Raw genomic sequence first — 15,728 nt, forward strand, 5'->3', positions numbered from 1 at the left:
ATCAGAAATATAACTAAAAATTAAAATATTATATCATTCTTTCAAAAAAACATTACCCTCATGCTCATAAAAAATTATGTTTTAATAAATTTTTACAACTTTCAACTGCCTTAAGTAAGTTACCTAAAATATTATTATTGTTATTTCTAAAGTATGTGGTAGATGGAGACTATTTTCAACATTTAAAAATGGAAAGGATATAAATTGATTCTAAAAAGGTTCAATGGCGAAACATTATCATTTGAGATGTTCCAAACCGCACTTTAGTATGTGTACACTATGCACACTAAAGTTTAGTCTAAGAACAATGACTTCTTCTTAAGAAAAAATGAGCCTGTTCCCAGGCAATTCTTTATTAACTGGAGAAAATCAAACTATTTAACAGTGTACCAGAAATGGTGAATGCAACATTGTTAAAAAGTAATAAATTTTCCTATATCAGGTAAAATTTCTTGTGGAATTGTGGGTGATACGAATGCTCATTGCCTGGAGAAAGGCCCTGAACTTCTCCTCTACTTAGATTTGCTTGTTTTATTCCATGGCCGCTCTTGGATAGACCAACCTTTTCTCACATCCTTTCTCTCCTCTCCTTTATCTTTTCTCAGCTGTTATCTGAATTTTGGCTAAACCCCTATTAGAATCATGTAGAGAATGCTAGCAACTTTAGGGTAACTGGATCCTTCATATTTGCGTGATTTTTTTGGTTAAATGATTTGCCAAAGGGTAGAATATAACAATGTGTAAACAATCATTTTCAGTTATATCAACTCCTCATTGAATTATATGCATGTAATTGAAAAATTTAATAACATCATTGCCAGTGGGCTTTTTAAACAGCCAATAAATACTACATTTCCAACAATCATTATTTTATTTTGCCAGATTAGCTGTTGGGAGAGGTAAACAAATCTTAGGCAAAACTTGAGAAAAAGGATTGAGATTTTTATTTCTATAATAAAATATTATGGTAATAAAATTAAAATATTATTATAGACTTTTCAAAGAAAAGTAAGGTGTTACACTTTTAGTCGCACAGTGGGATTGGGGGGTGAAGTTGAATTTTCTTCACATTTTATGATATGAGGAAAACTATAAAAATAAATATATATATATACATGCCTATGTATAAAATCTATGGCTTGAAAATCTATAAAACTACTAGGTAAATTTAATAATTCAATTGAAATTTAGTTATGCTGTGTAGTGCATCTACATTTGTGAACGTCAAAAATTTGATAGAGTAGTTGAGTCATTCCTGAGTTACGTTCAATTTAAGCTAGAAAAAAAACCTCAAATTGAGATTGTTACCTATCACATGGTATGATTAAAATTAATCTTCTTTAAATTGTGAGGTATGAGGTTTACAAAAAACATCATTCATGTATAAAATTTACATAAGTTGTAGTAGTGTATCTGAAGTTGTGCAAGTGAAAATTTTATGAAGACTGACTGTGTTATTCTTAAGTTATGCTCGATTTAAGGTCGACAACAGACAACATAACCTTAATTTGAGATTATGTTGACTGTGTATTTTTCATACATGTTTATGCAGTGGTGAGCGAATTTAAACTTGATGCTTGTGTGTAGGGGTTATTTGTTATTTTTAATTATTTCATCAAGTTACAGTTATAATAATTTAATTTTCTTACAAATAGAAAATATATTTTAATAATAAATTAAATAAAAAATTACTACTCTTTTAGTTCTCATTTCATTTTTTTTTTTTTTTTTTTGCTTTCTTATTTGTATATTTCTTGAGAAAAAAATTATACAAAGCAAGATAATAAAAAATCAGTCTTCTTGTGCAGAACTGTGCAAGAATTTTTACTAGTGTTTTTATGGTATAAAAAATTTTACTGACAAATTTATCAACTGGTGCCTATGAGTATAAAAAATCAGGATTCTGATCATATATATTCTAATGATAAACAAAATAAATATTTTTTTATTATTCGACTTATGTTAAAAAAATGCATCACAAAAAAAAATGAAGAAAATTATTTGAAGTATTTTAGAATATCTGTAGAGTTTATCATTTGTTTTTTCAACAAAACTTTTTTAAACAAAAATGAAGGTATAGCTTCTCATACTTGCGTATTCTCACATACTCAAGTCCATTAAAATTTCTTTGAAATATTTAAAAACACTGGCAAACAAAATATTTTGTTTATTTTATACCTAACACTTACATAAAGTGGGAGTAAAAAGTAGTTTAATTTCAAGTTGGTACACTTTACATGAAAAACAATTTATAGCTAGGTAACAGATATTACAGTACCAAACTTGTTTTATCTAATAAATAGCCGTTCAAAAAAAAAAGTGTGATAAAATCTAGTATTATAAATTAAAAAAAAAAAATAATAAAATAATTGCAGTGGAGAGGCTACTACAGCAATGTATATCACAACATTAACTAGAAGCTGTTATATTCTGTTCCTTATAAGACAATGACCTAATTATTTAAAATATAAACCCATCTGTGAAGTAATAATGGCTATATTTTTCATTAATATACACATTTTCTTATTTTCAACCTATCAAAATCAACATACAGGTTTTTTCAATGTTAAAACTGACCACTGCAACAGATACTAATTGTAACTAACTGGTAACTAGAAAACCAATGGTTGGTTATAAAACCTGCAAATGTAGCAAGAAAAAAAACTATTATGGAATTAATATGGCATATTTTTAGAAATTTTGGTCTATTTCACTTGGGTGTAAATTACTTATTTTACCTTGGGATAAGGTAAGTAAGTAGAAGAAAAAGGTTACAAAAAAAATTTTAGTAAAGCATTAAAAGTAAAAAAATTAACAGAAAACTGACTGTGGAATAAAATAAACCTACCTGGAATTTTATATCATTATTAAGAAGAGCAATATTATTCTCCATTGGTAAAGATATAGAATGAAATGTACAATGTCGCTTCCAAGTGCTTAAGGCAGGGAACAGGTGAGCAGGAAATCATATGAATATAATAAAGGCATACTCTAGTGAGCAATAGGACAAAGTAGCAGCATAAATAAATTTAAATTATCTTATAAATGATATTTTTATGGTCAAATATTTCATTTTTCACATTTGACAATAAAAAACTAAATATTTTTTCTTTGAAATGTGTCTTAATTACAGAACAAATTTTAATTGGTCTTCATAATCACATCATTATAGATGTTTCATTATGAAAGATCATAGGTCTTGTGAGGTAGGATGAGAGAATTTTACTTGAAAATTTTTTAAGGAACTGGAGAAACAAAAAAGGGGGAGTTTATCATAATAATGGGGTTTATTGTGATGAAGTAATATTATATTACATAGTAATAAATGTTTTTATTACAATTAAAAATGTTAATTTTATTTGTTTGATTCAAATTTTCACAAATAATTCACAAAAATGAAAAAAAATTACTTTCATATTCTTTACACTGACGTTAGCACATTAAGTTGCCTTTTTAACCGGTTCCTTTTCACTTTATAAAAAATAGCTTTTTCACTTTTATATCACCACTGTGTTATTGCTGGCATATATATTTTTTCAAGTTAGAACTTAAAGAAACATCAATAAAATCAGGAAAAACAGTTATCACTAACGTTACTAGATTAACAAACAACGTGACTTCAAGCATTACAACCTAAACAAAATATACATTAAAAATATATTTCAAAGTAAATTTAATACTGTTTGTTATTAAAAACTAAAACTTTTGTTTCATTTTAATCATAAATTGTCACAGGCAACAACAACACAGAATACTTAACATTTACTACAGCTTTATTAGGAATAATAAGCAACTGGTAACATAAAAGTTAAAGAATATTTATAAAAATTGCTTGTTTCAATTTATAAAAATAAATATATTGTTTGAAAAATTTCAAGTTCATTAAGTATTTTCTTTTCTTCATAAAGGTTTAAAATTTATGTGAAGAAATTAGTATGATAGTTCATGACTGCAAGTATGTGTTTGTTTACACCAATATTAAGTTAATAACTTGCTAATCACTGCTATTCTAAATGAAATGCATTTATTAAATTTTTAGTGAATTAACAAAATTACTCAGTAATAGATGAGCAATAATACTTATATACATAAAAGAAGAGTGTTACAGTGTATTTTTTATTAAAAATACAGCTACTGACTAGATTAAATTCTGTAACACAGATGTATAATAAATTGAGACAAATTTATATTAAAAAAAAATAGATTTTTATTTTGTTATTCTATCCATAAAATTCTCAAGATACGAGTTATTAAAAGAAAATTTTTCTATACTACAAATTTCTTGTGTAAGTGGGAAAGTGATGTAATTTTTCATAGCTTTACACTGCACTTTATCGGTAAATAATTACTATGAGAAATTATTTTTAAGTTATCTCTGTCCAAAACTAAAGCAACTGTGCTTTAGCTTCAATGGCCTTATTTCAATTTGGGCCCATTACCTTGATTTAATTCTTTTCTACTGTTTGTGTAAGGTAACTTAGAATAAAATAAAAGATTATTTTAATAAAACTTGAATGGATTATTTTAACTTAACACAGTACAACACCAGATTGGACTTAGCATTTCCTTTTTTTCACTTTTGTTATTTAAGATTTTTTGTTTACTTTCTCAGAGTGTATACAAAAGTAATCTGAAAAAACTTTGGTACTTTTTTTCAATTTATATTCTTAAATCAGTTTGAAAAAAGAGTTAGTGATGAAAATTAAAAAACAGCAACTACCACAGAAACTTTCTTTAAATTTCAAACAAAAGTACCTTTTCCCACCTTACAGTTAACTTTTTTTTTTTAGATTTACACATGCTATAAAGGAATTTTGGTTATGAGATTTCAGATTTATTAACAGTTTTTTTACAAAGTCTTCCCTTTAAGGTAATAAAATCAACAAATAGATGAACAATGGGTAGTTTAGCTGGTATTATATAAAATAATATACTCTTTACTTAAGTCAATTCATTCTGAGATTATCAACTATCACAGTAACTATGTCTGTAAAGTAGAACCCATAAAGTAATTAGATAGATGTAAACAACACTGGTAAATGTAAACACACTAGATAACCCAATAGAACTAAGTGATAGTTTACTAAATTTCTGTCAATAATGAAGACTTTATATGTTATATAAATTAAGATAATTATTTCCAAGCCAATAAATGCTTGACAGTTGTTCATGCACACTTCTGGTGCTCTACTAATAGCCACTGATAATGACTAACACGTTACTTCAGATAACTTTTATTAGTTTTCCACTTAAAAAATACAGGTGTGATTTTAAATTTCCAAACTAAGCCCAGCAATCATAAAATGTAGGCTAAATAGTCATAAGGCAGTCAATATAATATATAAACTTTGTTCTTGTATACTGCACTTGACCATAAAATATTAGAAACACTAGTAAATTCTATCTAATCTGTCCAATACATATGCATCCAGAAATAAAATCTAACCTTTGTAGAGTTTGGAAATATTCAGTAGTCCATAAATAAAAACAACTCCTAAAATTAAATGAATTCGATTAGACATTTCTAAATATGTGACCTTTCATACTGTTTTAAACTTAAAATATTTATATAAGAGGAAATTTATACGTGAATCTGCAGCTTCTAATTAACAAAGTGAAAAACTTTGCAAGCAGCATCATTGTCCCAATCACATTATATTGTATAGACCTTTAATAAAACGGAAACCTTGTAACACATAAAACAAGAAAGCCTATTCACTTTTTTATATTAAATTAACTTAATATAAAACAGAGTATTTCTGGTTTTAATCTTACACTGGAATACTATCTTAAAAAGAAATACTTAGTAGAATTCTTCAATAAATAAATACATACTTATAATAATAAGTTATGCTATACCTGATTGTAAATACACTTACCCTTTGTTCAGCTGTTAATTACTAGATATAATTCAAAGAAATATTGTATATAAAACATTATATTATAGTTTATGTTTACATTTAAATATTTCATTGCTTGTAATTTGAGAAGTTTATTTTTATTTTTTGAAAATAATACTAATATTTGCATTTAATTATCTGAATTTTATTATCCTATTGCTTGCTCATTATGATTTCATATAATCAATAAAACACCAAGATATAAGTATAAAACATTAACTATAAATTAGGAAATTAATAGCAGAGAATTGAAGCAATTACAAATTTCTTATTATATATTATAAAATAGCACTGCTACAAAATGCAAATTGGTTAAATGGAAAACCCTATAACAAAAATAAAAAAATTCTGATAATTAAGAAGTTAACTGTACCATTTGGTAGCAGTTCATAAAGGTGTGATAAGAAGGAATAACGGTAATTATTTACAAAGATGATATGCATTCAAAGTTAATTATCTTGACAACAAATATTGTTGCTTTCACTGTACTTCATTGCAGTTTTTGACTTATAAGATTTAAAAATTACATATTCCCGTAATGGCGAAGGTTATTATGTTTTGAATTTATATCAATACTCTTGTTCTTAAATTTTTTCTTTTTTGTATAATCTGTATCTAATGTTTATTTGTTCTTAAATTACTTCATTGATATTTGTGTCGACTGATTTCATTTATTGACAGATTGAAATGAAACATTAATCTAATTAATTTATAAAAATTGATTGAAAATGAAAAATTAAGAAACAAGTTTCTGAATTTAGTAAGATTTCGGTAAACATCCTAAAAAGCTTGCTTTGCTCACCCTCATGTAATTAACCTTAATTACACAAGCCTGTGATGACTGTTTTTTAGTTTTTGATAACTGATTATGTTTTGAAAAAAACAATCATGTTTTTTTTAGTGCTGAATCTGAAAATAACCTTAATTTTTTCCATCACTTCAGGATTTTTTGCAAATCACAAATTTCAACATTTGTAAAAATGTGATAAAATATTAAATAAAATAGGTAATTTTTTTTTTCGTAAAAAATTAATATAATATATTCACCTTTTTTGGCTTATACTATACAATTTTACAGCTAAACAACTTTGGGTGGTCTGAAGAGGAGTGGATGGGGGGGGGGTTCACTGACCCTTAATTTCTAATGAAAATTGCCACAAAATAAGGCTAATTTCTATTATAGTGTATTCTTAAATTAATTTATTTAATTAATTTTTATGAGGTACGTCATGCCTTTGGAAACCACTAAGTATGTAAAATACTTGAAATTTTATTTGGACGGCTTATATTCTGCTTCGCGCTTTTCCTTCTATGTTTTTTAAAGGGTTCATCTCAGTGTAACATCTAGCAATAGTCTGCCATCATGATAATAGTCCATATTCCTTGATACCTCTTTACCATTTATTTCATGTCGTGATGAAATCTCTCGCCCATCTCTTCGCTGATGGCACCCAGATTTTCAGGAAAATAGTCCACATGTGAATTTACAAAGTGAACCTTCAAGCTTATGGACAGCCTAAATTTTTGTTCTTCTGCAGCATGTTCTCAACAACTGATTTGAATTTCAGATCCTTCTTATTATGCAGCAACTTTGTTACTATGTCTTTAAAGGCTCCCCAAGCTTCTTTTTCTACAACTTCCATTTGTTACTGAAAATTACCATCTTAGAAAAGTTTTCTAACCTCAGGACTAGTAAAGACACACTTTTAGTTTGGCGGCTGATAAGACTGGAAATCTGTCACAGATGAATTTAAAACATTTACCTTCTCTTTTGGTAAGGGTTTGACAAATTGCTTCATCAAGCCTAACTTAATAAGCAAAGGTGGAAGGAGAACTTCATTCGGATCTTCGAGAGCTCTTTTTGGAGCATATTTTTGGTTCCAGATTCTAATGAAACTCTTTTTGGCCAATTTTTCCTTATCCAGTGATTTTCTCTGTCTCTACTATCCCAATCACACAAAACACAAGGAAATTTGTGTAACCTTCTTGCTGTCCTAGAAGTATTGATATCATTTTGAGATTGCTGCAAGTAATCCACTTATGATTGTCATATTTAATTTTATCAAGAACGAATTGCCAATTATCATAATCCTCGTTTAAATGGGCAGAATGTCTGACTGGTATTGATGGATACGTTCCCCCCACTGTGAACGTAGATGCTCTGAGGCATCTTTTGGATGAATTTATGAACAGTCACCAATCTGTACTTTCGTATGGAATGTTAAATCAAGTCAAAAGTCCACATACATAAGTGCAGAAGACTAATTCTCCTTCCAAAAAATATGGAATAAAATCCTTTCTCTGCACCTGAATCAGGAAAATGAGGTGCCACGTGCTAGCAGGCTCTTCTCTTTAAGCCTTGAACCAAGCAATTCTGAATTTTCTTTGGTCAGATGTAAATCTCAAACCAAATTTTTTAGTTCAGATTGTGAATAAAGCTTAGGTGCAGAGCTATCTCCAGGTTCATATCCTCAATGTTATCTTCATTAATATCACTTGTGGAACCTCTATTTCAGGTAAATTTTCTGTTGGAATTGGCACTAGTTATGTCTGGACCATGAGGAACCAGGTGTAAAGTAGATGGTATTTAGATAGATTTTTTTTTTATTCATCATATTGAAACTGTGAACACCAGTCCAACAAAAATAACAATCATTAGGGTGATTTTGTGGCTCTCGCCACACCACTGGAACTCCATATCTGAACGCTTCTTGTTCACTCTTTGACCACCATCTAAGCCCTTCAACACGTGTGTAACAAATGTGGAGGGGTGCCCAAGTTTTGTCTTGATCTCTTATTTTCGCCTCTGAAATATGTGAAGTGCACCCGTCTAACAAAATTTGTATTATTTCTATTTTGCATTCCCACTATTAACTCACCACAAATGTAACAAAAAGAATCTACAGAATTTTTGCAGCTTCTTGAATCCATTTTGAAAACAGAATGTTTGCTGTGTGGCCTGAAAATATATTTTCCACAGACAAAAACATGTATGATCACAGAGGATGGAAAAAACTCAATTTACGCACGCTGATGGTTTAAACAGCACTGATATAGTGCATGAGTGGTGCTGATAGCTGCCAATAAACATGTTACATCTTGTTAAGTCTTATCATAACCTGTTGGCCAAGCACTCCCACCGTCTTGTCATCTTTAACACAAACCCCCCTCTGCCTTCCTCTTCAGTGTTCACTCAACTGTTTAGCTATAAGAATGCAAAGTATAAGCCAAAAAAGTTAATATATAATATATATATATATATATATATATATATATATATATATATATATGTAAACCTTTTATGTCTATTTTACAGTGTCACATTTTCACAATTTTTCAACTTTACAATTTGCAAAAATTCCTGTTATGATAGAAAAAAAATGAAGGTTATTTTCAGATTCAGCACTAAAAAATACATAGGAATCATCAATTATCAAAAGTTAAAAAACTTTCCGCAACCCAAATTTTGCAGGCTTATGTTATTAAACTGACCGATTGGGCTGTCAATAACTATATAAATTCATTATTATTGTTACAACAAAAAGATGGTAATTTTTAAAAAATAAAGTTTTTAGAGCAACATTTTTTTCTAGTTTATTGATGATTAACAAGATAACTTACAACAAGATATGCTAAAATTATTGACTTTTGAATGTGCATCAACATTCTAAATAATTACTGAATAACTATTTTAGAACAATATTAGTTTTGCAAATGGTGAAAATGTTAAGAAAAATTAATTTAAGGTACCCAGTAGCAAACTTGAATGCTTTAACACAAATAATACAAATCATACTGGGTTAAGATTGAATGAGATTGACACAATGACATTAATACAATGGAAAAGTTAACTATGTGTTATGGCTAGTCAAAAGCTGTATGAATATAAAATTGTGACAAAAATAGGTTATAAGTTATTGTCAAAATCTTTGGGTGACTTTAGTGATAAAAGTGCAATCCCATCTAATTTTTAAAATAAGCACCTGCCAGTAAATTTTCATAAAATATTTTAATTCCTAATTCTAAGCCTACATAGATATCTTTCTGAATTTAACAGTTAAAAATAAATTGCATAGTTCTAATGCATGAATGAATAAAAAGTTATATTCTGACTAACCAAAAAAACAAAGCGAAATAAAACTACACTGTCCTTATAAAGACTGTAGCAAGACCAAGATTAAAACAAAATACAAAACTAGATAATATAAAATGACAAGAATATTAAACAAAAGAAATGACATTCAACAAGAAATAACCTTTTTTGAATTTTTTAACATTTACTAATTCTAACAATTAAATTACATTATTCTGATTAAAAAAAGAAATTGATTAGACTTCCTTAAACAATTAAAACATTATGAACACTTAAAAATAAAAACATCAATTTAGTATCTGTAACAAAAAACAAAAGATACAAACTGGTGAAATAGCATTCAATAACACTGGTCAACAAATAGGTCAATAAATACACTGGTCTCAAGAGTACAAATAGGTATACTTAATGCAGTTTTTTATCCTGTTTTAAATTATGTATTTGGAATTTCTCCATCACCCACAGTTTTCTTTATTTTAATTTTTTTAAATATTTTGAAACGTTTTTTCATCCATTTGTCCATTGACATGTAAAAGCTCCTAGAGCATTGTAAATATGATGGAACCGAATGAGCTAACTCAAAGGGTAGTGTTGCTACTGTTGTACAGGTTAGACATGTACAACATATTGTGTAGGTATAGACATGTACAAACTGATCTAGTGTAGCACACATTCATCAGAATGACGCCAGTTGTGAGATAATAGTGAACCAGAAACACGTCATTGTGAGTGCTTTGTGTGTCTTATACACTTCAGTTACAAAATGCCTAGAGTTGTTTAAATTATACTAATAATTTTTGTTATGTATGTGGTGAAGTGACGCCAAGTTCCAAAGGTGAAACCTTACTCAATTAGTAAAAAGTGTTATGAACTTTATTTTGGGTGTAAAGTCGGAGACCAAACATATCTGTTGTTTATCATGTTCTATGCTTCTCACTGCATGGAAAAATGGCACATGCCCATGCCATTTGGTATTCCTATGATTTGGAGGGAACCCAGATCACTCTTTCGACTGTTATTTCTGCTTAACAAACATTTAAGGGATTACGTCAAAATCAAGACATACAGTGGTGTAACCTAACTTGCAATTTTCAATGAGACCAGTTCCACACTGCGAAGAATTGCCCATACCAAAGCCTCCAGACCATGTGACATTAGATGAAGAGAACTCAGAAAGGAAGAAAAAGAAACAGATTCTGGTGAAACAATTTTTGAACAAACCAGTTCATCTGAGCCACATTTACTGACTCAAAAAAATCTTAATCTCATACAAGATTTAATGCTATCCAAAAAAAAACAGTCTGAAATGCTTGCTTCGCAGCTAAAAGGATGGAATTTCTTCAAAAGAATACAAAGATATGTACTCATCATAATCGTCATTCTTAATTTAAACACTACTTTTCTGAAGAAAATGGCTTAGTGTTTTGTAATGACATTTCTTCTTGTATGGAGACACTTTGCATTGAACATAACTCGACAGAATGGAACTTGTTCATTGAATCCTCAAAAGTTAGTTTAAAAGCTGCACTTCTGCATAATGGCAATAAATCCCCATCAGTGCCTGTGGCTCACTCTGCTAGTATGAAAGAAACATATGAAAATGTTTAATTTATATTGGAAAAGCTTCAATATGCAGTGCATGAATGGAATATTTGTAGCGATTTGAAGGTAATTGCACTTATTCTTGGCCTGCAGCTTGGTTACACTAAGCACTGTTGTTTTTTGTGTGAATGGGATAGTAGGGCCAGAAAAAAACAATTTCATTAGAAAAGAATGGCCTTAACGTGAATCACTCATTTCTGAACAGAAAAATGTTAAACATAACCGATTGCCTAATCCTAAAAATGTGTATCTATCTCTGTTACATATCAAACTAATATTAATGAAGAATTTCACCAAGGCCATAGACAATACTCCTGGTTTCATGTACTTAAAACATAAGTTTTCTAAAATTAGTGATGCAAAAATTAAAGAAGGAATATTTGTGGATCCACAAATACAATCACTAATGCATAATGAAAAGTTTGAGGAAATATTGAATCTACTGGAGAAAGCAGCTTGGCAAGCATTCAAAAATGTTACTAGATTTTTTTGGGAAATCGAAAGGCGAAGTAGTCACATATTAACTGCAATCCTGGTTGTCGGCTCTGCTTGATGCTGTTAAATAGATATTTGTCATTAATCATTGTCAATACATCATACTATTGTGTAACAGTGTGTTTATTTTCTTTATCTCTTCATAATTACAAATCTGGCGGGATTGAAGCAGTACCAATATATTACACATAATTAATGATACTGTCCACTATCATTATTATTACATCTTATTATTCACATATTTGGTCCTCCTAGGCTGGGTTTTGTAAATATTTTCAGATTTCATGAGTTTGATACATTGTAAAGTTGCAAATACCATGTATTGGATAACTTGTTATGCAAATCGTGCAAACAATATATTGCAAATTGTGAAAAGTTATATTGTGGTTTTAAGTTGTAATCAGAACTATAACCAGTATTGTACATCATTATTATTGAGTCGTGTCGTGTCAAATTGTTATTGATTTTATTCTGCGAATTGCTGTAACATATATAATTAGTCAACTAGCCATCGAGTCGCCACCTTATCAGTGTTCATCAGCAGTGTATCAACATCATCATTAACTGATTGTATTCAACTAAGTCTTAATTACATTTTTATCTCTATCTTATTCCATGTTTACTCTCCAAACTCTTATTATTCCCAATAACAAGAATTATTTTCCTTGCAGTGTATTCCTGTCAAACAGTCATGACCTACTTTAATAACCCTTAGAATTTAAGCACATTAACCTCTTTAGAATTTTTAATCTGTAATTTGTAGAATTTTGTTTTAATCATGGACAAAGATGGAACTAAGAATCTTATTAAACAAAGAGACATAATAAAAGTAACTAACAAGAATAAGTACCTTTGTAAACGATCCGAAAAATAATTCAAATACTCAATTACTGTATACAAAATACTGTAGATTACCTAACATTCAAGAGGATTTTAACTCTGAACTTTGACTTTGTTTTGTTATGAATAATTTAGAATTGAATGACGAAGAGGATGAACACTCAAAACTATAGGGTACAGTTTGAAGATCTTTATAACATGGCATCTAATAGTCTTAAGAATAGAACAAATCAAACAAGAGACCAATCAATCAGATTCGATAACAATTAATGAGCACTTAACTATTCATTTACAAACAATAAAAATACACCGTTTTAATGGAGATTATATGCAGTGGTATCATTTTAAAGATACATTCAAAAGCCTAATACTGAATGTAAATTCTTTAACTAACATCCAAAAATTTCATCTTCTCACTTCACTTGAAGAAATAAAACAACTTAATCAAAATATTCCAATAACAGACGCTAATTTTAATAATGTATACAAACTACTATGCGGTCATTATAACAAAAAAACTAATTGTTTCTAGTCATGTCAAAGCCCTTTTAACATTGCCAGGGTTGATTTATCTACTCGAACTCTATGTGAATCTTCTTGCGATAACCAAGAAATTCCTAATTTAGATAAAGTAATTATATTTTTAGAAAAATGTCAAGACAGACCAAATTATTAAAAACAGCAGTGATGACGACGATTCACACGTACTATCATGTAAAGTTAACAAAACAAATGTTGTGTCTCAACCTATTAAGGTATTATACATGTGAAATAGTCATAATAGTGTAATGTGCAAAAACCTCATGTTATTTATAAATGTCTGAAATATTTGTCTTTAAAACAAAATGAATGGTATGACATAGCTGAATGTAACAACTGAAGCACAAACTGTTTAAAATCTAATCATAAATTCAAAGAATGTAAATCGACTGCCGCTTGTTTTAAATGCAATGCACATCATATAAGTCTTCATTTTAATGAAGATCATGTCGAATGTAATTCAAATTCTTTACAAAGTGCTGACAACAAGCAATCAAATGAACACAAAGGCAAAATGAGTTTTTATGCTAAAAACAAAAACAACACGAAATATTGCTAGCAACTGCACTCAAAAAAGTGCGAGACAGTTCTAGTAATTTTCAGGTATGTTGAGCAATCTTAGATAATGGCTCAGATAACTTTTGCTATTGAAAAATTAGTACAACATTTGAAATTGAGACGCTCCAAAAATCCAGTTCCTATTGAAACAAACTTACCATCAGTTCACATAGATTTTAAATATTGGAACGTTCCTACCAACATTAAACTTGCTGATCCACATTTAACATCCCACAACAAATTGATCTGTTATTAGAACTCAGGTCTTCTTAAAAATGTTACACATGAAACAGTTAACTCGTGAAGGAACTTATCCAGGAAGATACTTAACTTGGATGGATAATAGGTGATGAATATGATACAAACACATACAACAAACCTTACAATCACAGTTCATTTGTAATGGCACATCATTAGATGGTCAAGTCCAAAGATTCTGGCACATCAAAGAGATTACATCACCTCTGGGGTTGAAGGAAGAAAAAAAATACAGCACAAGATGTAAATGGAAGTTTTATTGTAAGATTATTCTTTCATCAAAATTGATCTTGAGATTAGTCTAAATCAATGGCAATGTCCAGGTTAAATTTCTCGAAAGGAGAATGAATTACAACGCTAAGCTAAAACAAGATTACCATTGGTTCCTGAAGGAATACGAAATGTTAGGTCATATGCAACTCACCGAACCAGCTAAGGAAAATGAAACCTGAATGCCTCCTGCAACTGAAAAATCCCATCGATACCCAGATACAGCTCAAATCCTTGAACGTTACTTTTATGTCTATGACTGCATTTCTGGTGCAGAAACCGTACATGAAGTCATAAAGCTGCAAAGTGATCTCCAGGAACTCTTAATTGCTGGTGGATTCCCACTTCATAAGCGATCAACAAACAATAAGGAACTCAATCCCATTGAAACTGAGGGAAACACCGCATTCACTGAGAATGTGTGTTTCCCTCAGCATTGATGGCAGTGATACAGTTAAAACACTTGGATTACTGCGACTACCAACTGGTGATCAACTTCAAATTGTCTGTGGAGTTGGCACTGAAAGCAAATATTTTCAAGCAAGACCCACTAAAAGAAATGTTTTCGCTATTATGGCATCAATTTTTGGTCCTCTGGAATAAATAGCATCAGTTGTTATAAACTGTAAAATACTTATGCAATGGATTTGGCAAGAAAACCCTGGAAAACATAATCCCTTGCCTGAATCACTTGCACATGAGCAATCATGGAAAAATACTCATCAGTGTCTATCTTCTAAATAAAATCAAAATTGACAGGGTAGTCTTGGGAAATGACAAATGTTATAACTTACAATTGCACGGATTTTTGGACGCTTCTGAAAAGGCATATGGTGCTTGTTTATATATACGTTCCACAGACAGTGGCAGCAACATAAAGATAGCAGTAAAATGCAGTGGCAAAAATCAAAGGTAGCATCTCTGAAACGGATCTTACTTCCAAGGTTAGAACTATGCGGAGCTGCATTACATTCACGATTTATATAAAAGGTTCTTAACATAATTAACCACACCTTTGATCGAATCTACCTATGGACATGATGGTGAACATGACAGTGATAGACATAGGAATCTATATGGTCTTGAAGCTGAAGATCTGATCAATAGTTTGCTTTGGTTGAATGGCTAACTCATGACCCACGACCAATTAACGTGACCAACTTCAACAAAAC

The 15,728-nt window shown here is 29.7% G+C and overlaps 1 protein-coding gene across 1 annotated transcript in view; it reads right to left on the reverse strand.

The window, feature by feature from the left end:
- Window positions 1-15,728, reverse strand: part of Not3 (CCR4-associated factor Not3) — a 55,788-nt gene that overhangs the window by 35,116 nt on the left and 4,944 nt on the right. The window lies entirely within an intron of this gene.

This window comes from Lycorma delicatula, chromosome 4 (assembly GCF_047948215.1).
Source record: "Lycorma delicatula isolate Av1 chromosome 4, ASM4794821v1, whole genome shotgun sequence".
Classification (NCBI taxonomy): Eukaryota; Metazoa; Arthropoda; class Insecta; order Hemiptera; family Fulgoridae; genus Lycorma; species Lycorma delicatula.